Below are 17999 nucleotides of genomic sequence, written 5' to 3' on the forward strand. Positions count from 1 at the left end.
ATAGCCACTGGCAGCCATCCAACAGCTGATTTACATCCACCAACAAAGATAAATGAGGGGCCCGGCTGGTGTGGCTCAGTTGGTTGAGAGTCCTCTCCTGCCCCAAAAGATTCTGGTCGTGCACGTGCCGGTTTGTGGGCTTGATCCCCAGTAGGGGGAGTGCAGGAGGCAGCCAATGGATGTTTTTATCTCTTCCTGTCTCTCTAAAATCAATAAAAGCATATTTAAATAAATAATCAATAAGGCCCGTGTGACTCAGCTGGTTGACTAAAAGGTCGCGGGTTCCATTCCCAGTTGGGGCACATACCTGGGTTGCAGTTGGATCCTCAGCCAGGTCAGGGCACAAGTGGGAGGCAACCGGTAGATGTTTCTCTCTTGCATTGATGTTTCTCTTTCTCTCTCCCCCTCCTCCCCCTCTCCCTCTCCCTCTCCAGCTCCTTCTCTAAAAAGCAATGAACATGTCCTCCTGTGAGGGTTTTAAACAAAAATCAATGATGGGGAGGCAATTCTATCAATTTGAGCAAATACTGAAAGGCACATCCAACCCACTTCAACCTATATAAGTGAGAAGAAAGACATAAACAATACAGCAAATGCTTGAAAAGTCTCCATTCCCACATGCCCCCCCCCCCACACACACACAACACACACAGTAAAATGTACCGTTTACCAAAAGAGGCTTTTCATTGTGTAGGTGCAAACCCTTTCAAAATCTGGATTTCCTTGAATTGAACCCAAGGATAGGTGAGAGGAGGGAGGGCCCCAGCAAGTATGTCCCCAAAAGTTATTTAATGATGTTAATAATATCTGTAGAATATTCTGTTTGAACTTCCCTAGTGACCACATCCTGGAAGTGTCCCCTGGAGTCACATCAGGGTTATTAGACAGAAAACAATCCAGGCTACACTAGGTCAGAATGGTTTCAGAATGACCTTGAAGTTAAATTCGGTATGATGACCTTCATACATCCTCCAAACAAAAGGAGAGTTAGCCTAGGGAGCTCTTTAGAATTGCTTTTCAATTCTATTAAGTTTAGCTCTTACAGATGCTCCATAATTGTTCACTTGGCACCTTTTCGGCGCATGAATTTGTCCTTGTAGCCACGGAGTACAATACACAGAGTTCTCAGTTGTTTTCAAATAACTGAGAGGAAAGAAATTAATAACTCTTAAGTATATTACAGAGCAACAGGTTAACTTGTGTGGGTCAGAGAACGATTTTTAAAGAAGACAGCAAAGTACAATCTGTGTATTGTGAGTCCTCCGTACAGAGTGAACTCTGTTGTACACCAGAACTGAAGCAGTGTCAACACCACACAGCACAATGCCATGTGCAGACAAGGCCACCATTTATGTCTCCTACTCTAACCTCTCCACTGAACTCAAGACATAGGTATCACATTATCTCTATGATTGCTCTACTTAAATACCTGTTGGTCATTTCAAACTAGCCCTGTCCAAAAGCAAACAATAATACCCCCAAACTTGCTAGTTTCCCAATCTTCATTATGCTAGTAAACCAGATGTTCATTCATCTAGTTGCTTGAACAAAAATCCATGGAGTCATCCTAAATTTTAATTTTTCACATCATATAGTCAGTGTATCAAAAAATTCTTCCAAATTTCACTACTATTCAGCTTCACCCCCACCATCCCAGTTCAAACCACCATTGTGGTGCACCAGCACTATCAGAATAGCCTCCGGTCACCCTGCTTCTTACTCTCGAACCCACCTCCTCCAGCAGCCAGGATGATGCTATTCAAATGCAGACCAGTCATGTCATCCCCCCTGCTCAGTACCGACCAATGACTTTCTATCCCATTTCACGCCACATCAAAAATCTAAGCATGCCCTACAAGTCTTCAGTAGCTCTTGACTACATCTCTGAAGACATCTCCACACCCCCCTCACCACCCTATCTCCTGTCCCTGTTACTCCTTCCTACCCCAGACTGGCCTTGAGAATTCCCCAAGTACACTCCCTCTTTACTCTTCACTCTTCTTCCACTTATTGCGGCTCACTCCCTCACTTCCCTTAGATCTCTGCCCAGAGACACCTCATCAAGATAGGTACAGAGATCTAGAACCATGGAGCAGTCAGACGAATTTCAGAGGGAAGGAGGGGGTGGGGAGTGGGGGTTAAGATCACTCAAAGCACTTAGATGCATATATACATGACCTATGGACACAGACAATAGTGTGGAGAAGATGGGGGGGGGAGGAGGCAGGGTAGATGCTGGGTAGAGAGAATCAAGAAGACCTGAGAGGGAAAAGGGGACATCTGTAATACTTTCAACAATAAAAATTTTTTTAAAAAGACTTTCCTTAACCTTGCTATTTGAATAGACACTTCCATTTTGATTTTAGCTCTAACCACTGCCCAGTTTCACTTTTTCCTGTCGCTTTACTATCAACATGATATATTTACATACTGTGTGTATTTTGTTTGCTGCTTTTCTCATCTAACCTCTTGATGGGAACACTGGCTTCACTGAATTTTTTTTTTCACTCCTCTGTTGCCAGTGCCTAGAACAGTGCCTGGTAATAGTAGTGTTCAGCCAGTACTTATTGAACAAATATATGAATAATTCAGGTGACCAACCTGGTAATTATTAATCAGCCTCTGTGTTTAAGGCACTGTGCAGCTGGCTAAACCATAGTTTCCAGGTGGGAATGCCATCTGTAAGACAATTAAGGATGCAGTCATGGCATTTTGGTGTGTTCCATGTGATAGAAAATATTTTTTCATTGCTTAACCAAATTAAAAAAAAAAATTTTTATTCTGTTCTCTTAGCAATTTGTAATTGTTGCCTAATTAGTCACTTGCTACCATATATAAGTGAACTCAAAGTTTTGGTTGACCTTCATCTCACATTCAACAAAGACATCAGAAGTCTGAAATGCATGTACTGGCATTAAGGGAAAGAGAGGAGTGTGGTCTCCATATCTGACCAATCTCTCTGATCATCCATCATGTTCCTCAGCTTATTTTACACCCCGCTGCATTCTGCATTTGTCATTTCTACCCATAAGTTTGGTACAATTCTTCCCTTCACTCTTTCTCTTTGCCTCTTGTGTCTCCGCATTGTTCCCTGTCTCTGCTGGCTCTTCTGCTCATGAAGGTTTCCCCATCTAACCTAGCTGGCCAGGCCCCGCTCTGCCTCTCCTAGGCGCCTTGATCCTCGCCAGCTTCCTCTGAACTGACATTTCTTCAAGAACCTGGAATCTTCTCTGAAAACCCACAGAGATCCAAACTGCATACAAATATCATTTCTACCAAAAATGCTTCCTTCAATCTCCCCCGAAATGCTCTGAGACCTTCAAAACAATAAAATATCTTTAGAGCATATTTGATTTAGAAAGGATCATATTGCATTTTTAAAAATTACAAAAAACAACCAAGCATTATTTTCTCCCTTGTTCTCTCTGCCTTGACTCTTGAAAATGCTGAAGCCTTTTTACCTGCCAGGTTAAAGGCACAGAAATATGTTGAATTACTGTGTCCACTGGCTAGCCTTAACCTCACTGGCATCTGGAATGCAGTTGAATCAGAGTGAGGTGATAGGGCCACCCAAGCTTCAGAAGGATCTCAAATACAGCTGGCCTATTCCCCTAGCTGAAAATCATCTATTTTTCTACCAAACCCAAACATTAAGTGTGATTTTTATAACCTTTATCATAGCGTACCATGCGCTGTGGTTAGGCCTGCACTTTTTTAAAGTTATTGATTTACAAAAGAACTGTGCTGTTAGAAGTGGCTAAGATCATCAATGTAGCTTCTCCAGTAAACAATAAACAAACAAACAAAATCCATTTTTAAACCACTCTTCTATCTGCTTCTGTGAGTCCAGCTTTTTTAGATTCCACGTATAAGTGAGATCCTACAGTGTTTGTCTTTCTTTGTCTGACTTTTTTTACTTAGTATAATGTGCTCAAGTTTCATCCATGTTGTTGCAAATGGCAGGATTTCTTTATTTTTTCAGCCTGAATAATATTTCATTGTCTATATAAGCCACATTTCTTTATCCAGTCATCCATCGCCGGACACTTAGGGGTTTCCATATATTAGCTATTGTGAATAATGCTACAGTGAACATGGGAAGGCACTGTTGAAAGATAAACGGATGCATATTAATATTTGTAAGAGTTTGGGTAAAAACTGATTTGAATCAGGCAGCATCCAATCTAGAAAAAAGAAAGCCGCTCCGGGAAAGGCTTTTATAGGCAGAGGGAGTGGGAACAAGGAAGTTACACTAGGCCAAAAAAATCAGGTTGGTTTTTACAAAGTTACTTTCTTTTAGGGCAGTGATTTCCAGCCCCTGCCACGGCAGGCACACTGGCTTGCAGCAACACCCAATGCCTGACTGCTCAGTCAGGGGCACTGACCTCTTTCCCCTGAGATTGTCAAATTTAAAAAAAAAACACAACAGCCAACACAACAGCTGTCTGGTGTGAATGAATCAAAATTATACCTTTTTTTTTTTGTCGTCAGATTGCTTCAGATTTTAGTAATTAGTTTATGTGTGCCATGGGATGAAGAAGGTTGAAAATTGCTGCTTTAGGGGATTGCAGGGGCCCACCTGTCAGATGACCTAACGAGTGCTAATCAGGTGACTCCTGATTGACTGGTTTAAGATTTCATTTCGAGGAGAAAAACTTTAATTAAGTCTCAGTTTGGTGATGTGGGACTTAGCATTAGCAACTCCATTTGGGGCTTGTTGTCTTGTTTTTAACAGAGTAAACTTGCATTTCATCTACATTTCTGCATTTCTGCTGCTGAGTAGCAGGGAAAGTTAGAATTGGGAGAAGGGTGGAGGCATTGCGTGCCTGACCTTTGAGATGGATGGAGTGAAGTGCCGTAGCCATGCATCTTCAAAATTGCTTTTGGTGCCACTGGCAGAGAGAAAATAACTGGAGTGAAGGGGCACTGAGTTGAGTAAGTGTGATATTTCCTAGGCTCTTATCTGTGTACTGCCTGAAAACAATATCCTGCTGCAAAAGGCCTGTTCACTTTAATGTTTCAGAGAGTAATTCAATCATAAATTGCCATTGAAAATGATAACTCGAGCCTAAAACTGACCCTAGCTCTGTGGATCGCAGCGGGGACCCCACCCCAGTGCCTCGGGGACACTTGTCCATGTCTGGAGACATTTAGTTGTTGTTGTCACAACTACCGGGTGGTGCTTCTGGAATGGAGTTGGGTACAGGCCAGGGATGCTGCTGAAGATCCTATGACACACGAAACAGCCCCCACAACAAAAACTTGGCCCCAAATTTCAATAGTGCCAAAATCGAGAACACCCACCCGAAGCAATAGCCTAACTCTTTCCAACATCTGAGTATAAAGGAAATAGTCAAAATTTTAAAAGCAACACTGAAAAAGGAAATCACTAACTACATAAAGAAGGATATTCTATTTTCAAAGAAGGTTCAGCGGTAAAAAAAAAAAAAAAAAAAAGAGAGAGAGAGAAGTAAAATATTAGAGTAGGTGTTTTGTTTTGTTTTGAATCTTAAAAGAGAAACAATTAGGGAAAAAAGCACAGTGTCCAAAGACTAATTGTGAGGCAGGATAGTAAGGAGCTAGGAAAATTCGCTGGCAAATGGAATGGAGAAATTGAGACAGGTGACTGATTCCAACTGGCCCCATCCAGCACCCTGCCTCACCTGCCTCCTCCCCCCTTGCACAACCACTCCCTTAAGCATTACAACAATGAGGTTCTGATCAGCATCAAATTAGCTCCAGGCACAGAAAAGTAGCAAAACCAGATATAGTGACGCCACAGCTGACATCAGGACCAGATGCAATGAACAATGACACTCCCCACACCGAACCCTAGCGCCGCTGATTAATCAGTAGAGACCACAACCCTGAAAGGACACACCTGGAAAGCTGATGAATGTTCTAGTGAGATCTTCCCAAGACCTCCCCTAAAATTACTTTCCTTAGAAAACAGATAAAAACGCTTAAGGCAAGGGACCCAATGTGCTTTCGTGTCCTCTCTCTTCTAGAGCATGCCCGTACCTCCCCACCGCCTCTTCTAAGGCACATATCTTTGGTTTCTTTCTCTAAGGGCCCTTCTTTTGCCTCAGGAATTTGTTTCCTGAGTCCATGCAGCCCAGCCGGCTCACTTCATCTGCCTCTGTGACTGTCTTTCCAAAGGGCCAAGGCAGCTCTGCCTAGGCTCACTCCTGTTGCTATGATCTTGCCCCTTCTATCTTTTTAAATATGTTTTTATTGATTTCAGAGAGAGGAAGGGAGAGGGAGAGAGAGAGAGAGAGAAACATCAATGATGAGAGAGAGTCATTGATCAGCTGCCTCCTGCATACCCCCTACTGGGTTCAAGTTGGAAACCTGAGCACAACGCTCAACCATTGAGCCACACCAGCCAGGCGTGCTTCTACTTTAAGCCCTTTGTTTTCACTGTCCCCGGCTTTAATAAATGTATTCTCAAAATCACCTGGACTCATATTGTGAAAACTTTCCTGCACAAAGTAAAGAACCCAGAGCCCGCATTGCTGCCAACAATTGGAGAGGCTATGCATAATGCAAGAACATATGCTCAGAATAAAAAGCTAATTTAAAATAGATTAAAAGTAATGCATGCGCAAGAGGTAACTCATAACAGCAGAGAGTTACTTCCTTTCAGCTTGTTTCTCATCTTTTCCAATGCTCTGTGAGCAGGCTTTCCCGATTTTAAAGGATATTTTGGTCTTAAGATGACCTTTATGGAAGCTAAAAATTACACTTGAAAAGTGATAAACTCCAAGTAATTTAGATCTTAAAACTTCTGAAATAAAGGGACATTCTTATATAATTTATGCCTGAAATCCATTCACTGAACAACAAGAAATATTTTGATGACAGTAATGGGCATGACACCCAGAGGTGGTAGTGACAGTGATCAATTTGACTGGTATGGGAAAATGTTATCCTGATAAAGAGGGTTTAGAACCAAGAAACATGCAGAAGAAATCCCCAAATGTCAAAGAGATCGTGTTAGTAACTCTTCAATAGACAAAAAGAAAGCCTTTAATATGACATTGATTGAATTTTTCAAATGTTATCATTTGCAAATGAAGAGAAGCAGAATAGGGTACCCAAAATTGCCTCTGGCATAAGGATTGTGTTGAAGTGATTATTTTTCAGATACAGGAAAAGCTCTCACAGAGCTGTTACTCTAAATCTCTAGAAACTCTTATCAATGGAGACGTTAACGATCTAAATCTGCATAATAACCTTGCCCTTGTTTACTGTGCTTTTCCTGGTCACCTCCCATATCCGCCCCCTCCCCCAACATCTTTCTTTTGTGTTTAGCTGAAGATGTGATTTAAGGTGCTGGCTTGGGCCATTTCAAGGGGTTACCCAGGTAACTCCCACGTATACAGGAGGTATACATGTTATTAAACTTCTGCTTGCTTTTCTTCTATTAATCTTTTTTATTACCGGGAGAGTCTCAGCCAAGAACTTTTTTCCTCCCCTATATATATGCTAATTGTTGAAATTTTGAAAAATACAGAGAACAAAATAGACAAAGAAAACGGTGCCTCTTAATTCTACCATCCAGGAATAGCAAACGTGCATTTGTAGCCGAGGAACTTTCCTCTCCACTGCAGAAACCCCTTCCTAGGGAGGGGTCTTTGGCAAGAGGAGGAAAAGCGACAGTCTGTTGGAATAATCCTGCAGCAGAGGCTTAGTCAAGGAGGTGACTCTGCTGGGAGGGGAACCGTATGTTTTGCAGGCGCTTCCTTCTTTATTTTGTTTTTGTTTGCCTCTCTCTGATGGGCCAGATTAGGAGATTCCTTCTCCAAACCCTTGTGCTCCACCTGGGAGGCGAACTGGATGGTACCAATTGACTAGCTGTAGACTCCAGTGAAGACAAAGAGGAGGAAACCTAAGGCGGGTTTCAGTGGAGGGTACAGGGTGAGACCAGCGGAGAGAGGCTGACCAGTGCCTGTAGGAGGGGACTTAAGGACCAAGAATGCCATTAACATAACAAGAAGTCTTCCCCACCTGCTAGTCTTCAGGAATGCATACTTGGAAAGATTTCCTTTAGTTGAAACTAAGCCCTCGAGTCTTCCCAAACATCATGGCTGTGCTAAGGGAATTCTACTCCGCTAACAATAGTATTTTGATAATTTTCTCATATCCTCCTAAAATAGACTTTTAAACTTGGAGATGGCATACATTGCATGGATGTACCATTTATCTATTCTCTCCTAGGACATTTAGGCTATTGCTTTTCATCTCTTTGGTTTGTTTGTGTGTGTGTGGTTTTTTATTTTGCTTGGATTTTTTGTTTTATGGGAAAAGGGGAGGGCCAGGGTTATTACCAATAATGTTTGTATAAGCATCAATACAGAAATTTTTATTTGCATTTTTCTGATTATTTCCTTTAAGGTAGTATCTCTGGGCCAAGAAATATGAAGCAGAAGCCATAACTATATTAATGATAAATTCACACATTTAAAACCAAACTGTAGCCACTTTTGAAACACAAAACTAAACAAGAGTTCTCATTTTAAGATGGCTACATTAATTCCCTAATAGCATTTACAGTGTCATTGCTGATGTTCTGACTGACTTTGCTCTTCACACGTTTGCTTGTGACATGACCAGTTCTATGTCCTTAATGTCCACATCTGTTTCATTAACTTCCCCTCTTCACTCTCCTCTTAATCAGTGGGAGTCTGTATTTTTCTTGAACGTTTCCAATGGCTTCCCCTTGAACTTTGAATTTCTCAGCAGCTGATAGCTGTGCTTGCAGAGATATGTCCTTGATCTTGGAGTTCCCCAAAACTATGTAGTTATCTAAAGCTGGGCGAAACGGACTGGCTTTTCATATTTATGGATGTGAGATCTCTACATCCCTCATGATGGCCTTGGGAACCTGGGGCCTAAGGAAACTTTCATCTCCGGCCCAGAGCCCATTTCTGGAACATTCACTTTACACCAGCAGCCTGGGAATCAATTCCAGAGGCAGCTTCTCTCTGGAGGTGGAGCTGGGGACAAAACAGTTCTTCTTCAGCTGTTCCCTTTGCAGTATCTGGCAGGCACCACAGCCAGTGCTTTTTCCTGGTCCTGCTCATTTTTTGGAGCTCAAGTCACACAGTAGTAAGGCTGTAGTTTCTCAGCTCTGTTGGTACTTACTATACGTTGATTACCATCTGCTTTAGATGTTCCAGAATTTTCTGTCTCATCACACCATTGGCACTCGCACTGGTTTTTCAATATCTTATGGATTTACTTATGATGTTTCTTGTTTTATTTTCATAGGGTTTGAGAAGGGAAACCGACTACTATGCCTCTTTTTATGTAAACTAGACCATCATTCAAAAGCTCTATACAGTAAGATTGGCTGTGTTCAAAATTAGGCTTCATCACTTTCCAACTGTATGACCTGGACAAAGTACTGTGCCTCAGTTTCCTCATTTGTAAAATGTAGATAATAGTGCATGGTATTGTCATACAGAGACCATGTATAGGACACTCCAGAAATGCTGTTATTGTCTGTCATATATATTGTAAATGTTGTCTTTTACTTTTAATGCTGTATATTTAAATGTGTATAGGTATAGCAGTGTGTGTATGTGTCTCTTTGCTTTTCAATAATAAAACCTAGCACTTATATGGTGCTTACCATGACCTTTTAAGCACTTTACATATATTAACCTATAGTTTCAAAGGATAAATCCCAATGGAAATTAGAAAATATTTTGCACTGATAATGAAAATACAACATAATAAAACTTACGGGGTGCTTTTTCCATTGTTTCTTAATTAGCTATCGCTGGTATCTCAAAAATGTTTTAGTTTTGGTTTATTTCTTTTGAATCTAGTTTCAATACTGAGGAAAACTTCAGGCAGAGGGGTTATGAGCTCTTACTTTGTTAGGGATCACCCTTCCAAGGAGTAGGAATGAGGACAGGGGAGTGAAGCTGGGGAGACGGAGTCATGGGAGTGCTCCCTGCTGAGATGGTTGGCTGCAAGGGGACTTATTCATCCCGGACCCTCCCGGAGGACCATGCAAACTGCACCACCTCTGGATGGTCTCCCAGGGGAAGGGAGGGCCAGGAAGGGGCAATACTTTCTCTACCAGCTTCCATCTTCTTCTTTCTCTCTAAGATTTTAGCCCCTCAATTTCCAGCCTTGGCAGAAATCTAACTCAATAAACTCTCTTGTCTCCAGGAGGTTGGACCCTCAAGTCCAAGATGCTTTAGCAAGGCTCTGAAACCTTCAAGCCCAATCGTTTTTTCAATATATCCAGCTTTTCTTGTTGTTCTCACTGAGGCACTGGTCTGCTAAAAACTACACCCTTGAGGTAGGAAGTGAAAGCTCACTCACATGTTTGATATGTGATGTTTTTTCATTGCCCTTTTTTCCTAAATAATCATTAGTTTCAGTTTTGGTTAACTCTTGACCTGACAATCAGTAAGAGGTATGTTGGGGTTTTGTTTTTTTAAATTAGTTTTCTTTTGCTGTGTAACACATTCCTTAAAACGTAGTAGGCCAAAACAACAATATAATTAGCTCACCATTTCTGTGGGTTGGAAGCTGGGTGTGGCTCAGCTGTGTGCCTCTGGCCCAGGATCTGTTTCAGGCTGCAATTAAGGTGTCAGCCAGGACTGAACTATCTCAAGGTTCAGCTGGGAAAGGATCTGCCTCCAAGCTCGCACATATGGTTGTTGGCAGGATCCCATTTTTCTACAGGATGTTGAACTGAGGGCCTCAGTTCCTCCCTGGCCATTGGCCTCAGGTGTCTTCAGTTCCTTGACAGGTGGGCAGCTCAGCATGGCAGCTTGCTTCATCAAATGAGCAAGTGAGAAGAGCCAGAGGGAGTCCAGCAAGGGTGAAATCAGTCTTTTTTTTTTTTTTTTAAATATATCTTTATTGATTTCAGAGAGAGGAAGGGAGAGGGAGAGAGAGAGAGAGAAACATCAGTGATGAGTTGTCATTGATCGGCTGCCTCCTGCACGCCCTTGACCGGGGACCAAGCCCACAACCTGGGCATGTGCCTTGACCTGGAATCGAACTGGGATCTCCTGGATCCTGGGTCAGTGCTCAACCTCTGAGCGACACCTGGCCGGGAAATCAGTCTTTTGTAACCTAATCATAGAAGCGATATTCCGTCACTTTTATTGTATTCTGTTTGTTAGAACGAAGTCACCAGGTCCCGCTGTAGGCAGTCTCTATAGTTAAGAATCTCCCACTGTATTTGGAACAGTCTACCTGCCCCCACAGAATGTGGCAGACACCACACACTCACTGCCTTCCTAGCGGCTGGGTGACAGGTACCTGTGAGACGCATACTCACCCACGGAGATGTACCGCTTGCCGACTGTGCAACAAAAGTCCTTAAGGGCAGACGCAGGGTGGCAGCAGCAGGGAGCAAGTACGAGGCAGAGCAGTGAAGCAGATGCGTTCCACATGCCCCAGTCCATATTCTGCAGCTCGCACTGCAATACCTCAGCCTGATTATCTGTGTACTTCCAGGTTCCCTAGACTCCAAGCCTGATTCTGGGACCTTCCTGGAGATATTGTGACCTAACCACTATTTTTAAATACTTTTTTTTTTTCTGGTTAAATTAGCCAAACTTGTTTTCTTTGGCTTGCAGTGAAGAAATCTGCATGCTACAATGCCTTCCTGTTAATTATCCTGTTAATTAGGTTTCCCTCAGTGTCTCCGTGAAGATTAGCATCTTTCTACTTCTGCACTTCATCTTCCATTTCCTTTCTGCTCATCTTCTTTGCATTTTTACCCTTTCCCTGTGTATCTTAAGATATTTGCGTGCCTGTGTCACCTAATATTTTGTTTTTCTGCGGTATGAATTGGTCTTCCAATGACAATTCGACTTCTGCAATTGTATCTTTGCACTGTTTTCAATATTTTCTACCTCATACAGTTATTATTTCTACCTACCTTTCAGGTATATTCATGTCAGAATAGAATTTTCATCTCCTCATTGATCTCTTATTTCACAGAATTACCTACACTTAAATTTTACTGAACATGAAAACAAATGTTTCTACAAATTAACATCTGTTTTTCACGGGCAATACTATTTTATTTATTTATTTTAATATTTTTAAATTTTTAAAATTATAGCTTACATTTAATATTACTTTGTATTTGTTTCAAGTGGTTAGACGATCATATACTTTACAAAGTGTTCCCCCTGTTATTTTCTATACCCACCTGGCCCCATACACAGTTATCACAATATTATTGACTATATTTCCTATGCTGTGCTTTACAGCCCCGTGACTATTTTGTAACTGCCAATCTTTACTTCTCAATCCCTTCACCTATTTCACCCAGTTCCCCAACCCCCTCCCCTCTGGCAAACATCAGTCTGTTCTCTGTATCTATGAGACAGTTTCTGTTTTGTTTGCTTGTTTATATTGTTCTTTAGATACCCCATTTAAGTGAAATCATATGGTATTTGTCTTTCTTTCCATTTTCATGAAAAATCTTCCTTTACTTTCAGTCTGTGTGTGTCTTTCCTCTATTACCAGATTGGTTGTGATGAACTCCTTTAGCTTTTTCTTGTCTGGGAAGTTCTTTATCTCTTCTTTTATTCTAAACGATAGCTTTGCTGGGTAGAGTAATCCTGGTTGTAAGTCCTTGCTTTTCATCATTTTGAATATTTTGTGTCAATCCCTTCTGGCCTGCAAAGTTTCTGTTGAAAAGTCAGCTGCATCTTATGGGATCTCCCTTGTAGGTAACAAACTGCTTTTTCTCTTGCTGCTTTTAAGATTCTCTCTTTGTCTTTAACCTTTTGCATTTTAATTATGATGTGTCTTGGTGTGGGCCTCTTTGTGTTCATCTTGTTTGGAACTCTCTGTGCTTCCGGGACTTGTATGTCTATTTTCTTTACCAGGTTAGGGAAGGTTTCCCTAATTAATTTTTCAAATAGGTTTTCAATTTCTTGCTCTTTCTATTTTCTTTCTGGCACTCCCATGATGCAAATGTTGGTACACTTTTTGTCTCGGTGGTTCTTTACACTACCCTCTTTTTTTGTTTGTTTGTTTGTTTCCTTTTTCCTTTTTTGATGTCCTGATTGTTTTCTGCTTCCTTATATTCCAAATTGCTTAGGTAGAAGTAAGAGGACTGGTTCTGAGCACAGCACCAAGTCTGTAACTCACATTGTTCTCAGCCCAGTGGACAAGGCCCCACAGGAGTCCTGTCCCAAAGGGTAGGACAATACAAGAGTGCATATAAGCCAAAGAACTGTTATCTATAACCTTCATGGCACCAACAGCTCAGGGAAAATAAGTGGCCTCAGCTCAGGGCTCTCAGCATCAATAAAGACCCTAGGCCTTGGTGTCCCCAGGAACCAATAGGAGAAGAAACTAATTCTTCTTGATGAGTCCTCCTGTCTCTGATTTGTTGCTTGACAATTGGAACAGAGAGGGGAGTCAGTCTTCCCACTCAGCTTTCCTACTGGAAGGAAAATTTTCCCATGAAACACGTTGAATGGGTCGTTTCTTTTTTTCCATCATATTTTATATATATTCAGGACTCCAACCTTTTCTAGCATTAAATGCTCTCTCCTAAACTGCTCCCCTCCCAAATATCTGTTTACACTTCTATCTCTGTTGTGGCAAATTGTATTTTCCAAATCTGTACCATTTACCTGCTCTCATAGAATGTCACCTTTCCAGTCCTGCATCAACAGGTAGAGTCTATTCCTTCCCCCTTTGAATCCAGACTGCTTCGCGAATCTCTTGTAACTGATACAATGGGGAGAAGTGCTCTGCATGACTTCAGGAAAAGGCCTTTCAGCTGCTATTTTTTTCTCTTGAGTCACTGGATCTATGCAGTTTCTCAGCCTCAGTGCTATTAACATTTTGGGCTGAATAATTACTTGTGGGGAGGAGTGTGTGGAATTGTTCTGTGCATTGCAGGATGTTTAGCAGTATTCCTGGCCGCTACTTATTAGATGACAGTAGCACCTCCTCCCCCAGTTGTAACAACCAACACTATCTCCAGATATTGCCAATTGAGCCCTGGGAGGACAAACTCACCTCCAGTTGAGAATCACTGTTCCATGAGAAGCTAGCCAAAATTTAAGAAGCTCAACAACTCAAGATCACCATGCTGGAGAGGTCAGCTGTGGGTGTTCCAATCCACAGTCCTAGCTGGAGCCCAGCCTGCATGCCACCCTCACCAATGTGCTAGATTTGTGAGTGAGGCCATTATGGACCATCAGACTAGCCCATCTGCAAGCTGAGAACCACTGAGTAATCCCAGTCAGTGTCATTAGAAGCAGACGAATTACCCAGCTGAGCCCTGCCTGGATTCCTTGCCTAAAAAATCTGTAACAATTAATTTTAACAAGTATGCTGTTTCAACCCACTAAGTATTAGGGTGTTTGTTATGTAGCAATAGTAACTGGAGCAACTATAGAGATGAAAAATGAGAAGTAATAATGCTTTGCCATTTTTTTAAAAAAGGAAATTGGTATTCATGGCTTGTGCTCGAATGCTTATTTTAATTTTTATAGTTTGCTGTAGAGTAAATGAAGTTGCTCTCGCTCCTTTAACAAATATTTACTGAGGTCTCATCTTTGTGCCAGGACTTATGTTGTATCCTACCGACACATAGACAAATATGACACTCTTAAATCATATTTGTGTAATTTCTTTCATGTGTCCTGGTGTGTAACCAACATTCTTAGTTTATGAGTTAGTTACCCTGAAATGACTTTCACTTTCACTGCTTTTTGCTCCTGCTCATCCCCATCCTCTTTGTGGAGCTTACTCCTCCCTCTCCATTCTCCTAAATCCTGTCCACATTAAGGCCAAACCCAATGCCACCTTCTTCACAAAACTTACCCATCAGTCAGAACTATGTTCATCCCATTTTTAGTCTTTCATTATTTTTCTTCTTCTTTCCCACTCTTAATATTATATATTCTCATCCTTACTTAGTATCTGACCTTTCCTCCTACTTCATAGAGAAAACAGAACCATGAACATTGAATTTTGTTCGCCTCTAGTCTTCCAACCCACAAACACATTTGCTTCTATGATGCAAACAACCCAGTAATACCCCCTATATTCATCAGGGTCATCTAGAAACACAGAATAAAGATTAGGTAGGTAGGTAGGTACGTAGGTAGGTAGGTAGGTAGATAGATAGGTAGATAGATAGATAATTGATGATAGATAGATGATAGATGATAGATAATAGATAGATAGATAGATAGATAGATAGATAGATAGATAGATAGATAAGATTTATCAAAGTTGGATCACACAGTTATGGAAGGTGAGAAGTCTCATGAAGCCCTCTGTAAGCTGGAGAACCAGGAGAACCCATAGTGTAATTCGTCTAAGTCAGAAGGCCTGAAAATTAGGCAGTGGTTTTAGTCCCACTCTGAGTCTTAAAGCCTGAGAACCAGGAGCGCCTATATCTGAGGACAGGGATGCCTTTCAGTTCAAGCAAAGAGATAGCATACTGTTCTAGTCAGCCCCTCAATGGATTTGATGATGCCAATCTGGGTACTTTGGTGAAGCCAATCTTCTTTACTTGGTCTGTTTATTTATTTATGCTAATCTGTTCCAGAGACACTCTCCCAGCCACACCCAGAAATAATGTTTTACCAGCTATCTGGGCATCTCGTAGCCCAGTCAAGTTAACACATAAAATTAATCATCATACCTTCTTAACACCGTTTTCACTGGAACAAGTTGTTCTGTCTTCAATGGAAAGCCACTCCACCTCTGCTCTGGATTCATATCCCCACCTGGCTCTGGGAACCAGAGTGCTTCTTTCCAAAATCTCTCTCTCTCTCTCTCTCTCTCTGCCCCCCCCCATTAGCTTCAGCTTAAAATAACCAGAAGCCTCTCCCTCAGATAAAGGGAGGAGCCTTCCATAGATTCATCTGCCTCCTGGACATATCCACTTGTTTGGCCCCAAGACATCTCAGACACCCCAGATGTAAGACCAAACTCATATTCTGCCTGTTTAAACATGTCCTTCCTGAGGTCTCCATCTGGGAGAATAGCACCACTTTAACTGAAGCTTCTGGCAGAGCCACCATACCTTGTCAATTAGTAGATCCTAAGGATTCCACCTCCCCTAGTTTAGCACATGTTTATCTACACTGACTCTGCCTTAGCTCAGACCCCCCTCATTTCTCCCCAGGGCTCCTGCAGCAGCCTTCTAATTAACCTCCATCTCCAACTTTGCCCTGCCTCCTAGCCATGCTCCACTCCGCTGCCAAATTCATCATTCTAATATAAACATTTACTCATCTTGGTGACACGATTAAAATCCCCCTTGAGAATCAAGTCCAAGTTCCTCAAACTGGCAGACAGGGCTTCCTGGTCTGGTCCCTGCTCACTTTTCCAGCTCACCTCTTGCTACACTGGCCCCTGGACATTGGCACACTAAATATATTTGCAGATCTTCGAATGCACCATTCTCTCTCCTGCCTGTGATTTGTCAGTGCGATATTTTGCTCTATTTTTTTCTTCTTTCTGTCATATGCTTGTACCATGTTACCCCTTTCCTAGTTGGCTAATTATGCTTTAGCTTGAAAAACTCAGTCCAGTTGTCAACTTTTAAAATAGTCTTTCCTGATGCTCCCCAAAGGATCATCTGGCCTTGTGACTCAGCATACCTTGAATTTTTCCTATATTACAACACTTAGAACAGTGTACTGTGACTCTCTGTAGTCTTGTCTCTACCCATTATCCCCTGCAACCTTATCATCCATCACCTCCTTGAAAGCAGGGGCATTGTCTCTTATGTATTTGCAGCTCTATGCATAGTGACAGGCACATAATAGGTGCTCAATAAATATCTTAAATAAATAACTCCATTGTGCTTTCTATGAGAGTCATCTGCATGCATTCTTTGTCTCCTTTGCTGGCCAGCAAACACTTTGAGAATAGAAAGTCTTGTTTCCCAGTCTTTCTTCCACTGCCTCCTACCATGCTGCTCACATTTTAGACACACAGTAAGTGTTGAATTAAATTACCATTAGTGTCTCATATGTTCAGATTAACCTAAATGGTGCTCACCAAAAACAAGATGTTCATTTTTACGATGCTGACCAACAACATGATGCCATGATACTGAAACAGATGGTTAGTTCTGAATTTCATAATTATATGGAATACATTCTTTCAAACAGCCAACTGCTGTAGAACCTTTGGCATTTACTCAACACTTAACAGTTTGCATTGATTTTATTAGGATTTTGTGCGAAGGTACAAAATCAGGACCTCCTTTATTCTCTATAGCCAGAGTGTCCGGTCTACCATAACCTAGATAAAATCACGAACAATTCGGCTCCCTTTGGTGCCACTGTGTGCTCACCAAGCCTAAGCATAGTTATTTGTTAGATGATAGGAAATGGAAAATTCCCTGCTCTACCCCCTGGACAGTCTCTACTTAGCCCTGAAAAATTCTGATTCTGAACCTCTTTTTGTGAGATTTCACATAGTTCTTAGAACATTACCTCTGCGGGGCTACAATTAGATGCATCAACGTTTATTTTATAGTAACTGTAACTTAATTTCCTCAATATTTGATAAACACTCTTGCACTGAGATTGAGATTCAGAAAGAAAAAATGGATTTTCATATAATTTTGAGGGTGGATTGCTTCAGCTGCTGGTTAATTTCATCCAAATTATCTTTAATCTTTTATAGCTCCTGATGTATATAAAAACATGTTCACTTTTTACTGATCCAAGTGTTAACATAATACATTGATTACTGTGCGAAGCATATAAGTTTTAATCATAGTAGAGTTGCATTCGACCAAGTTAAATTCTAAAGTCAGCCTACTTGGCAAAAATCATGTATAAAAAATTACCCTTGACGATCACCCAAATAAAGGTAGACATTCCTTCTCTTCCAAGTCCAAATCCCTTCTTTCATTACCACAGACACTGTTTCATAGGCTCCACACCGAGTTCAGTTTCTGGCTTGCATTTAAGGGGCCTTTTGGATGAATAACATATATCTATAAAACAAGAATTATT

Source organism: Miniopterus schreibersii (assembly GCF_964146895.1).
Source record: "Miniopterus schreibersii genome assembly, chromosome: 3".
Classification (NCBI taxonomy): Eukaryota; Metazoa; Chordata; class Mammalia; order Chiroptera; family Miniopteridae; genus Miniopterus; species Miniopterus schreibersii.